The sequence below is a fragment of the Pinus tabuliformis genome, chromosome X (assembly GCF_031772625.1).
Source record: "Pinus tabuliformis cultivar Carrire ecotype Pingquan chromosome X, CPIR1, whole genome shotgun sequence".
Taxonomy (NCBI): Eukaryota; Viridiplantae; Streptophyta; class Pinopsida; order Pinales; family Pinaceae; genus Pinus; species Pinus tabuliformis.
Genome location: NC_142308.1, coordinates 1,286,246,555 through 1,286,266,138, shown reverse-complemented (window position 1 = coordinate 1,286,266,138; position 19,584 = coordinate 1,286,246,555). Strand labels below are relative to the sequence as shown.

Here is a 19,584-nt window from a genome sequence, read left to right as displayed (position 1 = left end):
TCTGCTGCAAAAAGTGTTCTAAGGTACTTGAAGGGAACTCAAGACCTTGGAATCAAGTATACACAGGTGGACAACTTCAGCTTGATTGGATACTCTGATTCAGACTTCGATGGAGACAAAGAAACTGGAGTATCTACTTCAGGATATGCTATGAGTCTTGGATCAGGAGCTGTCTCTTGGAGATCACGCAAACAATCAGTTCCAGCAGATTCCACAACAGAAGCAGAATACGTGGCAGCAGCTGAAGCAACGAAAGAAATTGTGTGGCTCAGGAAAATCCTTGAAGATTTGCAGGTAAAACAAGTACAATCAACTCCACTCATGATTGACAACACCTCTACAATAAAGTTGGCCAAGAACCCAAAGTTCCATGATCGTACTAAGCACATCAATACTAAATATCATCTGATCTGACATCATGTTGAGGCCAAAACAATCCATCTTCGTCATTGTTCCACAAATGAGCAAATTGCAGACATCTTCACCAAAGCGCTTGGAAGAGAAAAGCTTGAAAGATTCAGAACGATGCTTGGACTCACCAACATCCCTTCAGATTAAGGGGGGGAATTGTTGACACCTAATCCTCAGCGGTTGGGTGTACCCGGAATGTGAACAGTCATCAAGTAGATGAACTGATCAGTCACATTCCTGTATATAAACAATAGTTACCTAATGAAATCAATCAATCAGTTTTCTTCTGCCAAGTCTGGAGTTACCCTGGCCTGACAGATCCAACTTGGTGAAGTAAATTGATCCATGCAATTCATCCACTAATTCATCAATGACAGGAATGGGAAACTTATCTTTAATAGTGAGCTTGTTGAGCTCTCTATAATCTGGACACATGCGCCATGATCCATCCTTCTTGTGCACCAATACTACTGGAGCAGAGAAAGAACTTTGACTTGGTTGAATTATACCAATCTCTATCATTTCTGCAACCATACGTTCAATTTCACTCTTTTGGGCATAGGGATATCTGTACGGCCTGATGTTTGGAGGAACACTTCCTGGAATTAGATAAATAGCATGATCATGATCGCGAATATGTGGGAGACCTTTGGGAGTCTCAAATACCTTGGAATGATTGTCCAAGACTTTTTGGAGATGTGGAGAAATAGATGATTCCGATGTGGAAACATCTAGCGAACATAATTGTGCAATTACACCTCTTTGTTCCTTTTTTAGAAGCTTTGTCATACCGTTAGAGCTGATTATATTTCCTGGTTTCCCTGTAATACCCCTTAATTCAACTTTCTTTCCTTCCACAGAAAATTTCATGAAAAGTTCTTGAAAATTAAAAGCTATTGTACCCAAGGATTGTAGCCATTGGACTCCTAGTATAACATCGGCACCTCCCATTAGAATGGAAAGCATTGGGCTAGTCAATACATATTCTCCCATGGATAGCATGATATTATGGCACTTTCCAGAGCAATTTATTGTTCCTCCATTTGCAATCATCACTTGACACTCTGGTGCTGGATATAGGAAGCAATTCAATTATTTTGCTACCCTACAATGAATAAAATTGTGGGTGCTTCCTGAATCAATCAACACTATTACCTTTTTCTTCTTGATTTGTCCTTCTATCTTGATGGTTTGAGGAGTGGTAATTCCCGCCAATGCATTACAAGATATGGTCAGATTTATTTGTTCTTCATCTAGGCTTTGTTCCTGGAATATATCCTCTTCTTTTGACCTTTCTTGCTCATTTTCTTCTTCCTCTTCACAATCTATGTAGAATAATTTCTTCTCAGCACACTTATGACCTTTTGTGTATTTTCTATCACAATTGTAACAAAGCCCTTTTGCTCTTTTTTCTTGGTGTCAACCTTGTAGGTTGTGGAAGACTAGGGGCAACAACACTTTCGTCTTTATAGTTGTGAGTGGTATGCTTCCTAATTGCCATAATTTTGCTTTCCATTTTTCTTGCTAACCTGAATGCCTTCTCTAATGAATCAGGTTCCCAAAGGCGAACATCATGTTGGATATTATCCTTTAAAGACCCTATGAACACATTAATCCTATGCTCCTCTGGAATATCTTTTACCCTTATGTTCAATTTTTGGAACTCTTCAATGTGCTCCATTATTGAACCCTTTTGTTTGAGACTTATCAATTGGCTAAAAAAAGTGTTGCTTTTTGTATCCTCATAATGTGCTATCAATTCTTCCGTAAAAATTGCCCAAGTGATAAATTGTTTACGAGAACAAAGCCATTGATACCATACAAACTGATTTGGTTCCAAATATACAGTTTCCATACGTACCTTTTGTGTGTTTTGCACATTATTGAGATCGAAGAATTGCTCCATCTATAATATCCATGTGGCGGGATCCTTGCCATCAAACTTCCTCATATCGATTTTTGGAATATGGTGATTCTTCGATCCAAAATTAGCGTCTATGGAATCATGATTAACATTTCTTTTGTTCTCATCATGAGTTTCCTTTACTACCTTTTCACCATTAGTAAGTATTTCTTGTAGAAAATTTGTCAAATCTGTCTTCAAATCTGCCATGCCTGTCTTCAAATTTGTGTTCAAATCTATCTTCAAATTGTCCATATTAACTTCCATGCCATTCATCTTAGCTTCCACGCCATTTATCTTAGCATCTGTTAACTTTTGTGAGCGTGACATTTGTTGCACTTGTTCTTGTAATTTTGATATATCATGTAACATTTCTTCCTCTTCTTCACGAGTCATGCTAGAGCTTTCAGGTTCCTTACTAGGTGTTTTCATTTTCTTTCCTCGGGGCATCAGTTACCAATAATAATGCTTTACTATGCCCTTTGAATTCCTTCAAAATAAATTTTCAAACCAAGCTTAAGCAAAAATTTAAAAAAATCTACACACCTTTTTTCACTTTGTAGGAGCTCGATATTGCCTCTGATGTATCTTTGTATTTTCCAATCATCTAATTCTAAATTTGTGACCTATAGTAGCTCTCTGTGTCCTCTTTCCAATGCCACCAGTCTGATCCAAATTGGATTCTCCAAGAAAGAGTTATGCACAATCTCCCAAGATGACCTGATTATAGACCTTTCCAGAAGAGAAAAGTTGTATGAAGTGCCACGTGTACAATTTTCGATATTTGGTTCTGAAAAAGACATACAAGAAACTACAGTCCGTCCTCTTTCTGTACCTTCTTACGAAATTTCAATCTGATTCCCAGAGAGAAAGTTATGACAATTTTCCCCAGGTCACCTGTTTTGAATGTAATTCAGGAGTCTGCAAAAAGACCAACTTCCTCAGATCATATCTCTGAAAATATCACGCGCAAAGCTCTGAAATTTAGACCCAAGGTTCAGTGCGATTTATTCTCAAATGGGTTTTTTTTGTGACTTCTGAAACATCATAGAAAAAAAATTATAGCGAAAATTCCACGATGACCTGTTTGGAGCAGCGAAACCCTAGAATCCAAAGCTCTGATACCAAATGTTATGAAACCAGCTCAAGAAAAGATAGAAAAGATAGATCAACGCCTTAGAATTCAGCCTCTTCGAGGGGGAAACCTCCTTTACATTACATAAATGAACAATTCTTAGATGCTTCAAATGACAAAACTTCCTTTCTATATATAGGAGTCTAAGGAGTCACAATATAATCCAGCCGACCTAACAATAATAATATAAACCCACAAAAATAACAATAGAGGGATTCTATGGGGCACAGAAATAACAATATGGGGGTAATAGGGGCACAACAATATAAATAAGGGGTATAACTATAGTAGTAATGGGGTAATCACTAGTATTATAGGGACCCAACAACAGGCAAGTAAAATATGGCTCTCAGCTTCGCGAAAATAGCCGCTAGCTCAGTTCTGTCCGCTTCTAGAGGGCAAGCTCCTGTCCATATCGTCAGTGAAACCCTAGCTCCCACTATCCAGGTGGTCCAGGTCTCACTCGATGAGGCATTGAAGTTTTGAGATGAATATAAAACAGGATAAACTAGTACAATATTTCTAATGTGGTTGACATAGGCGAAGGCTTCATAAATATAATCAAAAAAATTATTGCAACATGAAGAATGTCTTACTAATGCATACATTTACCAGATTAGCATGTATACAAAAAAATTATGGGTCACCTTTAACTTAAAATAAATAAATAAATGATAAATGAAGGTTATAAATGCCAAACTTATCATGGAAGAACTTATTAGAATTGGAATAATCTCAAATCCCTAAGAAATTGGTGGGAAGTCACGTGGCACAATCTATTTTTTGTTAATTTATTAAAAGAATGTACCATTTTGCTAGATAAAATCTGATTATATATAAATGAATGTTATAAATAATAATTAGGAATGAGGAACTTATTAGAATTGGAATAATCTCAAATCCCTAGGAAGAGTGAATCTAATTTTTTAGATTTATTAAAAGTCAATGCAACCTAATAAACTCAACTCTTTAATACACTATAGTCCTTGATAAACATTAACACGAAGCATATGTTGAGCATATTCCCTTGAGAATCAATTTAAACCTTTAATTAAAAAAAAAAATCAACAAATCCTCATCCACCTTAAGTTGACATAAGAATAATTCTTTAGATTTATTAAAAGTCATTGCAACTTAAGGAACTTAACTTTTTAATACATTTTGATAAACATTTAGACTAAGTATATATTGAACATATTCCTTTGAAAATCAATTTAAATCCTCAATTTAAAAAAAAAAAAAAAATAATCAAATCTTCATTTACCTCAAATTAAAATAAAAAACTTTAAACAATTAATTAATTTTTATAATTTTTCATAATTTTAACAATAACACATATATTATAATATTATTTTTTTTATACTTATTTACATTTACTAACCATTTACTTCGTATAACTCGAATTATTATGATTGCTAAGTTTAACTAATTTAGATACTTTATTGCAATGCAGGTCAGCTATTCCATAAACTAGGAGTGCAACGGGTGCTTTCAGGGCTCTCTGACTATCGATTCCCTGCCGAGCACGACTGTGATGTAAATGAGACTAAATGGAAAGGCCTTAACATTTAACTAGGCTACGTTGGGATTTTCATTTTTCCTTTTTTTGTAAGAATGAAACCTTCTTCCACGGCAGTTATCCGTCAATTGCATTTCATGTTTTCGTTATACCGACTATTTCAAAATGACCTGTCCGTTTCCAAGTTTCAATCCTTTAACAATCCTTTCAAACTTTTAAAAATATTTGCAACTCATTTATATTTATATTCCTAATCCAAACTGTTTAAGATTCTTTTTATAATTAAATCGTTTCAAGTTTACTTCACTAAGGGATTCTAAAAACACTATGTCTTACCTATTATAGTCACATGGGAAATTTGGCACAAGGAGATTTCTATAAATAAAGTGATGTTTTGGGTCTTTCTAGTAGGGACGAGTTGGTTATTTTGCAACATTATGTGTTACATATTATTGTTACATTGGGAAATTTGGCACAAGGAGATTTCTATAAATAAAGTGATGTCTTGGGTCTTTCTAGTAGGGACTACTTATCTGAGTTGGATTTTCTTTTGCATTCTATTCTCAATGTATCTCAAGAAAATTTTGGGTCATGATATCAATAAAGAAGTCGAACTTAATGCATCTTGACAGACATAAGCTATAATTGTAGGTTTTTGAGGACTCTATTTTAACTATTAAATAGACCATTGTTGATCACTACGTTCTTAACTTGGATTTGCTTCATAACACAAGAATTGAAAACAATATGATCCCAATTTCAGTGTATTAGCTTCAAGCACATTTTCCATTAAGTAAGCATTAATGTTGATAGCATATCCAATAATGTATTTCTCATTAATGTAAACAAGTTAATTATGGAGGATTTTGATGAGGGACAATTGCTCCACATAAAAGAGAGATAATTATGAGAGGTATATGTGTTTTTACTAATAGTGGTGATTGACATGTGTTGGTTGAATATGTGTCTTTACTAGTGGTGATGATTGACATATGTTGGTTATATATGTATCTTTACTAATAGTAGTGATTGACATGTGTTGGTTATATATGTGTCTTTACTAATAGTGGTGATTGACATACCTGCATCATTGTTATTAATTTTTCGTGTTTAGGATATGTTCATTTTATGTATCACTTTCGGTTGGTTCTAGTGTTGTTTAGATTGGTGATCATTGGTGATCATTACAGAGCGCTGCCGCTCATCCTATCTTATAGTTTTGGTTATGAGTCCTTTTTACACTTTCAATAGCACAAAATGCCTAAAAAAATATATTTATATTTATTTTGAAATCAAATATCTTTTTCCATGAAAATAATAACAAAAATAAAAAATTATATACATTTGACAATTACACCAATTAAGAAAATAAATAATATCATTGAATTTAGGCTTCTATGATCCATATTATGAAAAGTAAAAAAAAATTTGGTAAAAATCACATCATCATATTGTTAATATCACATTTCCAATTACTAAATTAACTATTGATAATAAATGAGTTCATAATTTTAACCAATGATGCATATATCATAACACTAGAATTAGTTAGCATTAGTTCATATTGATAACATTATCATATAATGATATCAATAAAAAATTTGTTTTATTGAGTTTATGGAAAGATAAATTGATTAGATACCATTTTCTTAATATAATATTTGCAATGGTCAAAATAATTATGAACAATAAATCAATTGATAATTTTGAAATCCTATTTCTTTTCATTTTCATATTATAAAATGACTAATAATAATATATATAATAATATTAAAATTAGTTAGTATTAATTTTGATAATATATCATAAACTAAAATTAGTTAATATTAATTTATATTACTAACAATATCATAGTGAAAAAATATTTACCGTTAACTTTCTTGAATTCTCAACTAATTAGATACATTTACTTAACATGCAGAATAATTATTTTATTTTATTTTTAAATTTAATTACATATTTTTGTATTTTCCAAAAGATATTTTGGAATAACTAAATTTAAAACTTTAAAATACACTTAATTTATATAAATTCAATAACTTAAATATACCATTTTCAATAAATTTAAATAAAACTCATTAAAAATATAATTTAAAAAAATATTAAAACCATAACGTTTTGAATACATCACTTTTCACAGATTGACTTTTTCATAAAGATTCTTTAGAGAATATTTTGACATCATAAATAGCATTATGACTCACTTTTGTAACATTTCGACTAGATTAATAATATTATGAGTTACTTTTTAGTATAGGTTCTTACCAGCTAAACCATCTTAGTGGTCACTCCCGTAATCTCTTGGTTGAAAAAAAGCTCCAAGATTTAATCAAATCTCAAAGTAAACTTTTCACCATAAAGGAATACCCATTCCAAGCTTTACTCACATGAAGATCAAATCAGGGAGATGATATTATTATTTAAGATTTTGGAATTGCTTTCTGCCAAAAACAACCTCCTTGAGTGTTGTTTTTGGTTTTTAAGGTTAAGTTATTTAGAAATGCTTACGTTAACACTACTTTCTAATCTAGATTGGGCTAGAGATAAATCGTAGGAACTGTGGGTGATTTTTGTTGGTTGTTCCAAGTAATTATAGGCACTGTAAATATGCAGAGATAAATCGTAGGAACTGTGGGTGATTTTTGTTGGTTGTTCCAAGTAATTATAGGCACTGTAAATATGCAGAGATAAATCGTAGGAACTGTGGGTGATTTTTGTTGGTTGTTCCAAGTAATTATAGGCACTGTAAATATGCCTGGCAGTGGAACTAACAGTTTCTCCAACTATTCATCTCTCTGAAACTTGAGTTGCTCCAGTGACACTGGCCCTACGGGCATCCCTGACATCTATAACCTCTTCCCAATTGCATTGCCTTCGCTGTGTTTGATAGAAGATCTTGGATACCACGATCTTCGCTTCCTTCTCTTCTTCCTTTGAACCCAAATGATATTGATGCATCAACCAATTTGTTTTCTCGGGTTTCTTGTGCTTCCCAAAGTTTGTGGATAGTACTGAGATTTTCTTACAACGCTTCTGATTGCCATTAACCAACACTGGTCTCATTTTACCACGCATGTGCCATCTCGTTTTTCCTTCATTGCTCTTACACGGGCTGCCTGTAACTTTCTCTCTTTTTTGGTGCTTGTTGTGTATGCTTTCGAAGATCAATGGAAAAAATGCCTTATCAGGCCATCACAAGATATTCCTATAACGAAAAGATAAACTCACAGTTTAAGTAGGAACAACATGCAATAACAATGCAAAATAATTGAACGATAAGAATAATTGGTAGTTTAACAAAGAATAATAGGGAATAATGTAGTTGTAGATAAATAAATGCATAAGATTATCACTCAACATGCTTATTAAAGGAATTGATCGTGATTATTAGATTAATAAAAAAACGTTGTCTATTTGTTTTACTTTTTGGAGTTTTTCATGTATATTTTTGGTTTAATTTGTCTAGAATTTTGTAGGGATTTCTTGGGATCACAAGTTTGAGTTGTAAACTCTCCAGAATTTTTCATGGTGTTGAATCTATATAGTCAAAACCCCATTTTAAACAACAAAAATTAAGATTTGGCCAAAAAAAGCCGAGATAATTGTTGTTTGAAGGTTTATGTAATTGGGTTTGTCAGAGTGTTACATTGGAGATTGATGCATAGTGTGCATTTTTTTTCAACCAGACTGATCATCAAAACACCTAGTTTGTAACTCTAAATGTCTACTATAAAGATGTACACTGTGGATCAATCTATGATGCAACATTCTAATAAATTAGATAACTATCTTTAAGAATAATACACACCCTGAATTTTTCTTTTGAGAATAATACACACCTGGAAAATTTTTCTGGATGTGAATAGCAGATCCCATCTTCCACTCCAATTGTAGGAATGAACTCATCAATCAAAGGATGAGGGGAAAAATTATCAAAGTCGACCTTTCCTTGTAGATGTTCTATCAACTCTTGATCTATAGGGTTAAATTTTACACCACAAGGAAGCCCAAGCCAATCTTGAAGAGCCTGTAACAAACAAACATCTCGCTATGAGCACAATCATATAATTTTAGGGGTAAACATTGTATGCTCTCCTCCCTTATTTTGAACAGAGCCAAAATAATAGTTGAGATTGTTAGCTATAAAGGTCTAAAGGGTTAACTCAATTTGATTTCACTTGATATTATTAAGCATTTCATTAATTAGAACGAATATTGTCAGTGTAAAGCTTTTATGCAAGTGAGTGAAAATCCCTTACTAATGTTATAGGCGACTTATAACCCTAACAACAAAATATGGTCATGTCTATGCTTCAAATATGCAGCAAAATGTTAGAAAAACTTTTGAGCAAAAGATAATATACAAATAGAAACATATAATAGTAGAAATAAAAGTGTAGCAACCCAATGGATAATATGAATAAGAAAATTTATTAATCAAAATGATAAACCTGGTGAGGAGAACTTATAAACTTGGGTCTACAGATCCCCCTCCATGGGATGGGTCTTTCTTGATCTTGTGCTTCAACAATGTGCTTCTCTCTCTCAATATGTGATATGGGAAAAAAAAAGATGTTTGAACTCAAGTGGGAGCTCAAATGTTATGAGACAATAATGGGGACGATAAAAATAGTCATGGTGAAGAATGGAGAGAAACCCCTCTATTTATAACAAAATATTGTAATAGATTGAGAATTAGAAAATAATAAAATATTATTGGCTGAATCATAATCTAGCCTTTGTAAATATTTTATTATACTTTTTTGAGAGGGAAAAGATATTCAAAATGGTAAAATATTTTTATTAAGAAAGTGGTTAAAATAGTTAACAAATAAAAATGATTTATTAATCACTTTGTGAGGAATTAAACAAATATGAATTTGAAATAATCATTAAATAACGATTTAACAATTATCTCAAAAAGAAAATAGGGAATAAATGAGGAATAAAAAATAAATAATGATTTATTTAATTATTCCAAGGTGATTAAGTCAAAAGTGATAAGAAATAGTTATCAAATAATGATTTAATAATTATTTCTAGAGAATTTTAACTAAATAATGATTTATTTAATTATTTTCATGGGGTTTTTTTATTTTAATGATAAATAATTTAGAAAAATGGTTTACTAAATTATGTCTTATAGTGAAAGTGGGTTTTACCATGGTAAAATTAATCCTACATGGTGTATTTTGATCCACCTTGGGTAATAACAAATTGTCCCCCAACGTAAGAGTGTCAGGAGCAAACCATATGACAGAAATATGTTGTAGGTTGCACTTTCATGAGACACTGAAAGGGGGAGAGAGAGAGAGAGAGAGAGAGAGAGAGAGAGAGAGAGAGTTGAAGCAAGGCAAGGAAAGACTAAGAGTGGATGGGGTGAGACCTTATTTGATAGAAGTCTCCTACTTTCACGAGACACCAAAGGGGGGAGAGAGAGAGAGAGAGAAAGAGTTGAAGCAAGGCAAGGAAGGACTAAGAGTGGATGGGGTGAGACCTTATTTAATAGAAGTATCCTTCTATTGGTAAGTACATAATCTCAAATGAGGCTAGGGAGGCATACCCATACCTGCCAACATAACTGATTACAAATAATAATGATGTACCCAACAATGTGGGTCTAAGAAAAAAGTACATGATACATGATATGCTGGCATCAATAGGCCAGAAAGTGATACAATGATATAATGAGTCTCATATACATAATGTGCCTGAAAAACAGAGGTCAAGACTGGATATAATAACATTTGCTAATCTGAGTACATGAGACATAATGCCCCCCAAAACTAAGAGGAGGGGGAATATCATAACCAAATAAGCATTGTTGAATAGGAAAGGGCTCTGAATATCTAAATGGACTATCTGAATGAGACATGCATGTTGTGGGCTCTGCAAGAGGCGAAAATCGAACCAGTCAAATCTACAGAACTACATCTGAGGCTGGATCATGACTTGTTGTCATCTAGGCATATGGGGGGCTACCTGTAGGGCCACCCCCTCATGAGGTTTGGAACATCTCACACACACCCAGGGAAATGATCGTACAAGCTACTAGATCATTAGACCATCAAGTGCACAATTCTTGATCATGCGATAATGCGTTGAAGTCGAGCACACAAGAAACAACCAATTCAAATGGAAATAATGATTCCATTTTCTTGATCTGAGGTTCCAGACAATGCTGAAGGATAAAACCAAAGTACACCACCCTATAAACTACTCTCGTGAAATAAATGTGCTAAATTCGACCGAAGACGTCTCGCCAAAGTTGAGGCAATGAGGATTCCTCAATAAAGGTGTGATGATCATAGAAATGCGACTAATAGATTGACACCAGAGATGATGCTAGAGGAATAAGATGAGTGGTGGACTGACGACTTCCCTTGTCAGAGAATAATATGCATGGTTGACCTTCCAACGACTAACTCAATTACAAAGGGGGTGGTCAATTAGTCATATGGAGGCTTTTTAAAGATAGGTTAGAATAGTTGAAGGATGAATGTGAATGAAATGGGATGAATGCAATGCAAATATGGATGATGTATTATAACAAGACTTAATGGGACTCTGAACAAACTCCATGGATACAAGGGTGACTCATCTCTGATGCTCTGTGTAAGGGTGGCTCTATGATGTTTCCACATGGGAAAGACCCAAAGGGGACCATAAAAACATGAGTAAATAATGGTTACTCGTGACAAAACTCGACACCTAATTTGATAGGTGGAAAGGAAAAGTGGTGCCAGAGTACAAGTGACTCATATGAAGAGATTTGATTTTGATAAGTGGCAAAATGAGATGTCATGGAAAGAATGTCTTTCTGACGAAGTTTCAAATTACCAAAAGCAAAGAGATACCCATTATATTGCTCGGTGAGAAATTTCCAATGGTGATGATAGTTTGTCAAACTGGGCTATAGTTTGCTCATAATGGTCAATCGAAAAACTAGGGTTTTTCCTATAAAGAGGCTTATTATCCCCAAATTCAATTCATTTGCATATTAGGTCGTTTAATAATTTGGAGGATAGGAGGAGGAGGCCCTAAATCACGGCAATCTCATAGCGGAGAAGCTGACCATTGGAATTCGGATTTGCGACTTTTAGGTAGGTGGCTTAAACTTACTCATCATTTTTAGTGGAATATATTTTTATAGATTAGGGCTTCATTAGGCTAAGGGAATCCCTTGCCCTTCCTCACAGTCGCAATTCAATAGTTGGGCCTTTTTCTACACACTGGTGCATAGAAAAGAAGATGAAAAGTGCGCCCAATGCAATTTTTGGAGGAAAAATTGCACCCAAGACCTAAGGGAAGAACAGTGCTAGGGGTTTCCATGAATTTAAAGCTAAGGTTTGAAAATTTATGTAATGAATCTAAACTAACAAAACCTTATCGTATTTTATAGGTATAACAGAGTTAAATTTGGTATCGTGAGAATGAGACTTTGATGATCTTCCCACTAAGATTCATGGGAATCAGGTTGTCAAAGGGGCTCTAGCATGGTATGAGCTACTCAAGTTCTTGGACAACCCATTGATGAGGGTGGGTGAGGCACTTTTATCTCAAATTGTGAGCTATTAGGACCTAGATCAGGAGGTGTTTTTGATACAGGGACTTAGGATCGAGATCACTATCTAGGACATATACTTTTTGACAGGTTTTCCACTCTTGGGGGTGGTGGGAGAGATCCATACAGTGCTACCTCGTGGGAGTCATATTGGAGATTTTATGGATCGTCACTGTGTACTAGGTACTTAGGTAAACGAAACAAGTATCCAAATACAAGATTTGGAGAGACTAGAGACATGGGCTACAGTTGTAGCAATGGTGTGAATCTTGGGTAGCCATGCCTTCCACTATGTCACTAAAGGGCAGTTGGTGCTAGTAGAGAGTGTACAGGGATAGAAGTATTATGGCTGGGTCCAAATTTTGTTGACGAGATTGATACATCATTTGGGTTTATGCAGGTAGCAAACTAGGGATAATTGTTCATTTGGGACAATTTTGTGTTCATTCTTCTTTGAGAAGATCCCAATCATCCGACCATGTATATAGATTTTTTATGGGGACCCACAGGATCTCAGGATGCGCTACTAAGTGCGGCTACTAAGAAGGGCTAGAGGGGGAGGATTTGGACATGTGTTCTGACCTGAGTTTTTTGCTCATTAGGATCAAATTCCACTCTACATAGACAAGTATCCATATAGTGGTATGAAATTTTAGGGGGATCTTGATCTACCACTTCCACAATGGAGAGCATGGGGACTAGATGGTAAGTGATAGTTGTTATATTTTTCTTTCGTGTATAGTTTAGAAAATATATGTATGTGTTACTTATTTTCAAACTTTTGGCATGCATATATAGCACCGATGAAATCGACAAGATATGCGGGACGAGCTGCAGCACCTGGGGCTACAGATAAGAGGGGATCGACATCAAACCAAGGCCAGATAGTGATGCATTATTGGAGCATCTCTGTCAGAGGTTTGACTTGGTGTTGATCTATGTGACAGAGCATGGGTGGCACGAGCTGGAAGATCAGTACACAGAGGCGTGTACAAGTCTTCTCTCTGAGTGGCGGGCTGTCCCGAGGCATGCAACAATGGCCAATCAAGAATTCAGAAACTTATGAGCTAGGGGATAAACCTTATTGGCATGAGACCCACTAGAGGATAGTGATTAAGCATAGGGGCATAGGTGCACCCATTTTTGTATGTAACATGTTATGGGCACACCAGATGTATTTAGAGTAGTGGACTCCAAACACTATATGATGGATATTATGACACATAATATGGTTATGCATATCTTTGACGATGTGGTTCACCATTTGTTTATTTTATGGATGTCTTCTTGTATATGCATATGATAAATGCCAATATACAATGTTCTTTGCAATGGTATTTACATAGTTATTTTGTTCTCTAAGAGCATGATTGAATAAAATGGATTCAAATTCATGTGCCAAAACCTTAAATTGTAGATATTTTCTAAATAGGAAATGATTATGCACATGATAAATGTCATTCAATTACATGATGAGTAGAAAGGAATCAAGAAAAACATGAAGGTGAAGGATGCAATGATCAAGGGAATCTGCTAACAAACATATCACTGCATCATATTCAGCCTAATTATTGGTGGCATATCATATGCAGATGTTATTAGAGTGGGCTAACAAATGCTAAGGGGATAAAATGGCACAAGCTACCGAGGATAGATTCCTAGAGAAGTGACTCACACCATCGACATAACTGATATATCGTGTGGATGATGGATCCATTTGAAAGGCACAAGAAGAAAACAAATGAAATGATGGGAGATGTGAGCTACCTATATGAAAAAGAGAACAAACAACATGCATTTCAATGGGAAATGTTTTAGGTATAATTTCTTCAGGTAGAGTGCATTATGAGGGTTAGTGAGAATATCACCCTCTTGACCTTCTAAAAGGTATGTCCCATTTCCCAATGCTTTGAACTTCCCATGCCCCGGGACATCATGAGCTTGGTCATATACAAGAATAAAATCACCTTCATGAAAGATACAAGGATGTATTTTACAATCATACTGGACTTTGGTGGGATTTTTACCTACTTCAATGGTTTGCAATGCAACATGACGGTCTTCATTAGTGCATTGAAGCATGATGAGTCTTTTTTCTAAAGGTTTGGTGTCTGGGAAGAGTTTGACAACAAGATGGAGGGAGGGGATTTCACACTCGATTGGTAAGACTGCTTCCTGTCCATAGACAAGGTGGAAAGGAGTGAACCTGGTGGCGGTTTTGATAGAATTTATATAACCCCACAACATAGGGAAGATAATTAGATATCATTTGGTCTTGTGTTTATTCACTGAAGCATAGTTTTAAGGATTTTATTAACAGCTTAAACTTGTCCATTTCCTTGAGGGTAATAAGGCGATGAATATTAGTGTTCAAAACCCAACAATGAGGATAGCCCATACTAGATCTCATCTTCAAAGTATCATCCATGGCTGGAAACCAATTGTTTTGGATCCTCAAATAGAGCGATGAAATGGTTAAAGAAAAACAAGGTTGTAGTAGTTGCGTGTTATTGAACATGGGAATGAGTTCTTCCCATTTGGTAAAATAGTCGATGACCATGATAATATACTTATGGTTATTAGGGGTCCACATTCCATAAATTTAATGGCCCATTTACAAAAAGGACTAGTTGCGATGACAGGATGGAGGGGAGCAGGTGGAGCTTGCACCTTTGAGGCGTGTAATGGGTAATTGGGACAATGTTTAACTACCTCAATGCAATCAGTAAAGAGAGAAGGCCAAAAGTATCTGACATGCATGATTTTATAGGCAATGGCCATTTCAGAGAGATGTTCCCCATAAGTGCCACTATGACAGGCATTGAGCACTTTCTCAACTTCAATATGGGTGAGACAATGATGAAGGACAATGTCGATACCATGAAGATAAAGGCCATCACCAATGAGGAGGTAGCAAGGGGCTTGATGTTGAATGTATCATAGATGATCACGAGTAAGATGGGGGTTGAATTTCTGGGTTCACAAATAAGTGAGGATGTTGCCATACTAGGGATCATCAAAGGTTATAATGAACAAGTGTTCATCTATAAGGTCATCATTTATTGATGGATCTCGCACACCAGTAGAAAATTCAGAGATGAATTCAGCAAGGGCCAATCCTTTCTTACTCTTGGGCATGACAAATTCCAAATCAAATTCTTGGAGGATAATGATCCAATGGGCATACTTTCGATTGATGATATTTCGACTTAATAGGATTGCCATGGGATTGGAATTAGTCACAACCTTGGTCGTATGCATAAGGATATAATGACTAAGTTTTTGAATAGAGAACACAATAGCCAAGGCCAACTTTTCTTTATGGGAGTAGTACATAGGGGGTATACTAAGGTTCTTACTAACATAATATATTATGTGCTCATTTCCAGTTCCATATTCTTGTATTAAGACCCTGACAACTGAATAGGTGGATGTTGAAACATACAAGATGAAGTCCCTTGTAAAGTTAGTGTTGGGTGATAGAATTGAAATTCAATTCCTCAACACTTAATTATTGAACTAGGGCTTCGTAAGCTTTGAGGCATAGCATAAGTAGTGCCATGGGTTTTGGGTTCACTTTGTAAATTCTATCTCTTATCCGTACAATTAAATCACTCAGGTTTAGAAGAACAACTTTAAATAAATCCTTTTAATTATATTCTTGCACTGTTAACACAATGACATCATACCACTCTAGAGACTAGATACTCACTCAAAAAATAACAATCAAAGACTTTGGAAAATGTTTCAAAAGAAAAAAACTAAGGATATGTTTCAAAAGAAAACAAACTGAGGATTCATTCCAATCCATGCAAGCTCAATCATTTTGAAACCAACTTGTTCTTGCACTGAAAATCTTTTCAAAACAAATCTATTCCTAAACTCGGTTATTGTACTAGAAAAGACAAAACAAATTTGTTCCCGTACTATGTTCCTCTACTAGGAAAATAGAAAACTTTGTTCCTGCACTCAACAATCCTTTGTTCCTATTCTAAAAATAATATTCTGCAACAAGCCTGGACTCAACTGATGCGGAAAGAAACCTTGCTTGAATCAAGATAAAATCAACAAATAAATCTAAAGATAAGATGAAGAATTTATCAAATAATAGAGAAAATATTAAACTTTTGTGCACAAATAAAGAGATCGCCTCATAAATATAGTTTCATTTATACCTTTTTATGGTTTGATTGATACTGTATTCGAGATGAAATTCTGCATTTATTAGAGATGAAAAACATTAATTCACAAGGAATATTCAACTAATAACTTCAAACAAAAAATTCAGTTCATGTACCTGAGAAACCCAAGTAGGAAAATGATAATCTGAATTCAACAGGACCAAAAGTACGATGTAACATTGAAATCATAAAGTTCTCAGAAGAAAAAAACAAGTCCACTCTCACAGTGACACTATCACATAATAACATTCACCAGAACGGAGGTTTTCACTTGTGTTCTGCACATAAACAATCTGAAATATATATATCAGTCACCAAGCAAGATCTAATGAATAATCTCCTTTCAACCCTGCAAATATTCACTCAAAATAGTTGTACACACCATACAGTAGATCTCAAACTCTCAACTGAAGATGTGACTTTGAAAATAAAAAAGAAATTTCCAGATCCAAATTCTTACTGCCTCTTCCAATAAACATAAATATTTCTTCAATATTAAAATTTAAGAAGCAAAACCAAATATGAACGCAAGAGTTCATATATAAGCCTCTATTACTTTTTTCAAAAGGAATGCACAAGGGTTTATCTAGTCATACACACATGTTACAAGCAACCTTCACACACAGATAACAACCACACCATTTACTTATCACACAATAAAATAAATATATGGAGAAAGAGTTGGGTTGGTTGGGCCCTAGCCAACCAGCTTGTTTCCTTTTTTAAGGAAATAAGTTAATCTACAAGAAAATATTTATCATCACAATAAATAGACAAAACAGATGAATGAACCTAGAATTAGTTCTATTTTATTAAATAACAAAAGTCTTTGCTCAGTACATATCATATAATGCTAGATCCAGTCCTAGAGAGGTTGTGGAGATACAAGCTTCATAGAATATCAACACCAAAAATTGTTCACAATATCGCTAGCTTACACTCTAATCTAAATTGACATATATACAAATTACATTCGCTCACGGCAATATCAATCTGATAAAAAATTATGAAGTTGTTTTCAACTAATACCTAACTTTAGAAACCCTCAAATGCTCCTAGCCATTTACAGGAAGATAGGAACAAAAATTCAAGAGCGAATGCATGCCTTGCTCTTTGAAAGTTGAGACCGACTCCTAGTCAAACTTCTCAAATCAATGGCTTTCTAGATCTAGTGCAGGAATCGAAATAAGTGTAGGAATCTCGAGATCTTCCTGTACCATAACCACTTTGATTTCGAATTAGTGAACATGTATTGCAAAAGTCATAAGGTAATGTAAATGGTAAGTTATATAGAAAAAGATCGACCTATTTGACCTTTAATTAAGATAAGCATACATTCTCCATTTACCCAAAGAATATTTAAAAGAAACCAAAAATACTTGCATTGAGGTCTTATTGAGTTGTGAAATAGAGGCTAAGGTAGGGTAATTTAGGTAAAATGTAAGACACTTATGACAACCAACATTCCCCCAACCTCATCTTGTTGTGTGTCTTCACACAACCACTAATCTCTGCAAAAAAAATATTGGAAAACCCTTACTTCTCATTTATGGATCTGGATATTGATTCTTGAACCCTCTTCTTTAACCTTCTTCACTCGAGCCTTCCTCATACGTCTTTCCAAATTCTTAACACGAGTTCTTAGATGTGCCACATGGAATCTCCAATTTCTGACCAGCTTCTTCAATTCAGCCACTGCTACTAACAAATCTCCATTCCTAGTCTTTAATGTTGCATTCTAAGTTTCCACACACCTATTCAAGACCCGAAGGTCATGAATCTGTTGTTTCAACTTTTGAGTTTTATTTACCTTCTTCCCAGGAAAAGAGTCCTTCAATTCCTCCTTTTCCTTTTGTTCTTCCTGTATATTCATTTTTTCCACCATGGATGCAAGAGGAACATCATCCTCATTCTCTTCTTCTTTCTTCTGCTCCTGAACTCCTTCTTGTTCCACCTCTTGCTCATGGGTCACCTTCCATCTTTTGGCCTTCTTCATCAAATATGCCAAAGGAACATCATTGTCATCCTCCTTCTTCTTGTTCTCTTGAATCGTGACAAGGGTTTCCATTACTACTACTCCTTCCAAGAGAGAGAGATTATCTTTCACATATATATTTTCCATGTGGATATCCAATGGAGGTTCTTCAGGAGAAACACAATCTCTCCTAGATGACTCAGAGTCCTCAATAACCTTGACCTCAGATGGAGTCGTAGGTTTTAATGTCTTCTTTCTAGAAGAAAACCCTCGTGTTATTCTCCGAGGTCGTTCTGGCACCACAATCTTGAATTTCACACTCTTCTTTACCTTTTTGCCTTTCCTTTCCTGTTGCTTTATTTTCTGAGGCCGATTAGTCCTAAGTTGTTTATCATGTTTACCTCCTTACTTTTTTTTCCTTTATGATGCTGGATACCCTTAGGTTTTATAGTTTTCTTATGCTTTCCTCTTTGCTGACTTTTATGCTAACAACCTTCACAACACCTTCACTTTCATACAATTCCAAAAATGCTTCCCAAGTAGATCCCTTATTTTTCAATTCCTCGCTAACCAAAATATTTATCAGCCCATAATGACACAATTTAGAACCTACTTTATTCTTCTGGGATTTCTGCACACTTATAGACATCTTATCCAAGATTTTTAACAGAAAGTGTGGGAATTTAATCAAATTACCAGACTGAAAGTGCATAAGGAGTCAAATATGACACAGGTACGCCAGGAAGTACCTTCCTTCACATGTAAGGAATTTATGTAAAATATATAGTCGACATCACTATTTCTCAACCATCTCGCTCCTCAACACGCCTTTCTTCCAATCAACTATGCAATCAACTTTTGCCAAGAACTTACACCATGCACCTTTTGCTACTTCA

The 19,584-nt window shown here is 34.8% G+C and overlaps 1 pseudogene; it reads right to left on the bottom strand.

The window, feature by feature from the left end:
* Positions 1 to 7,755: 7,755 nt before the first annotated feature.
* Positions 7,756 to 18,781, bottom strand: LOC149144751 (NAC domain-containing protein 75 pseudogene; annotated as a pseudogene).
* Positions 18,782 to 19,584: the final 803 nt, after the last annotated feature.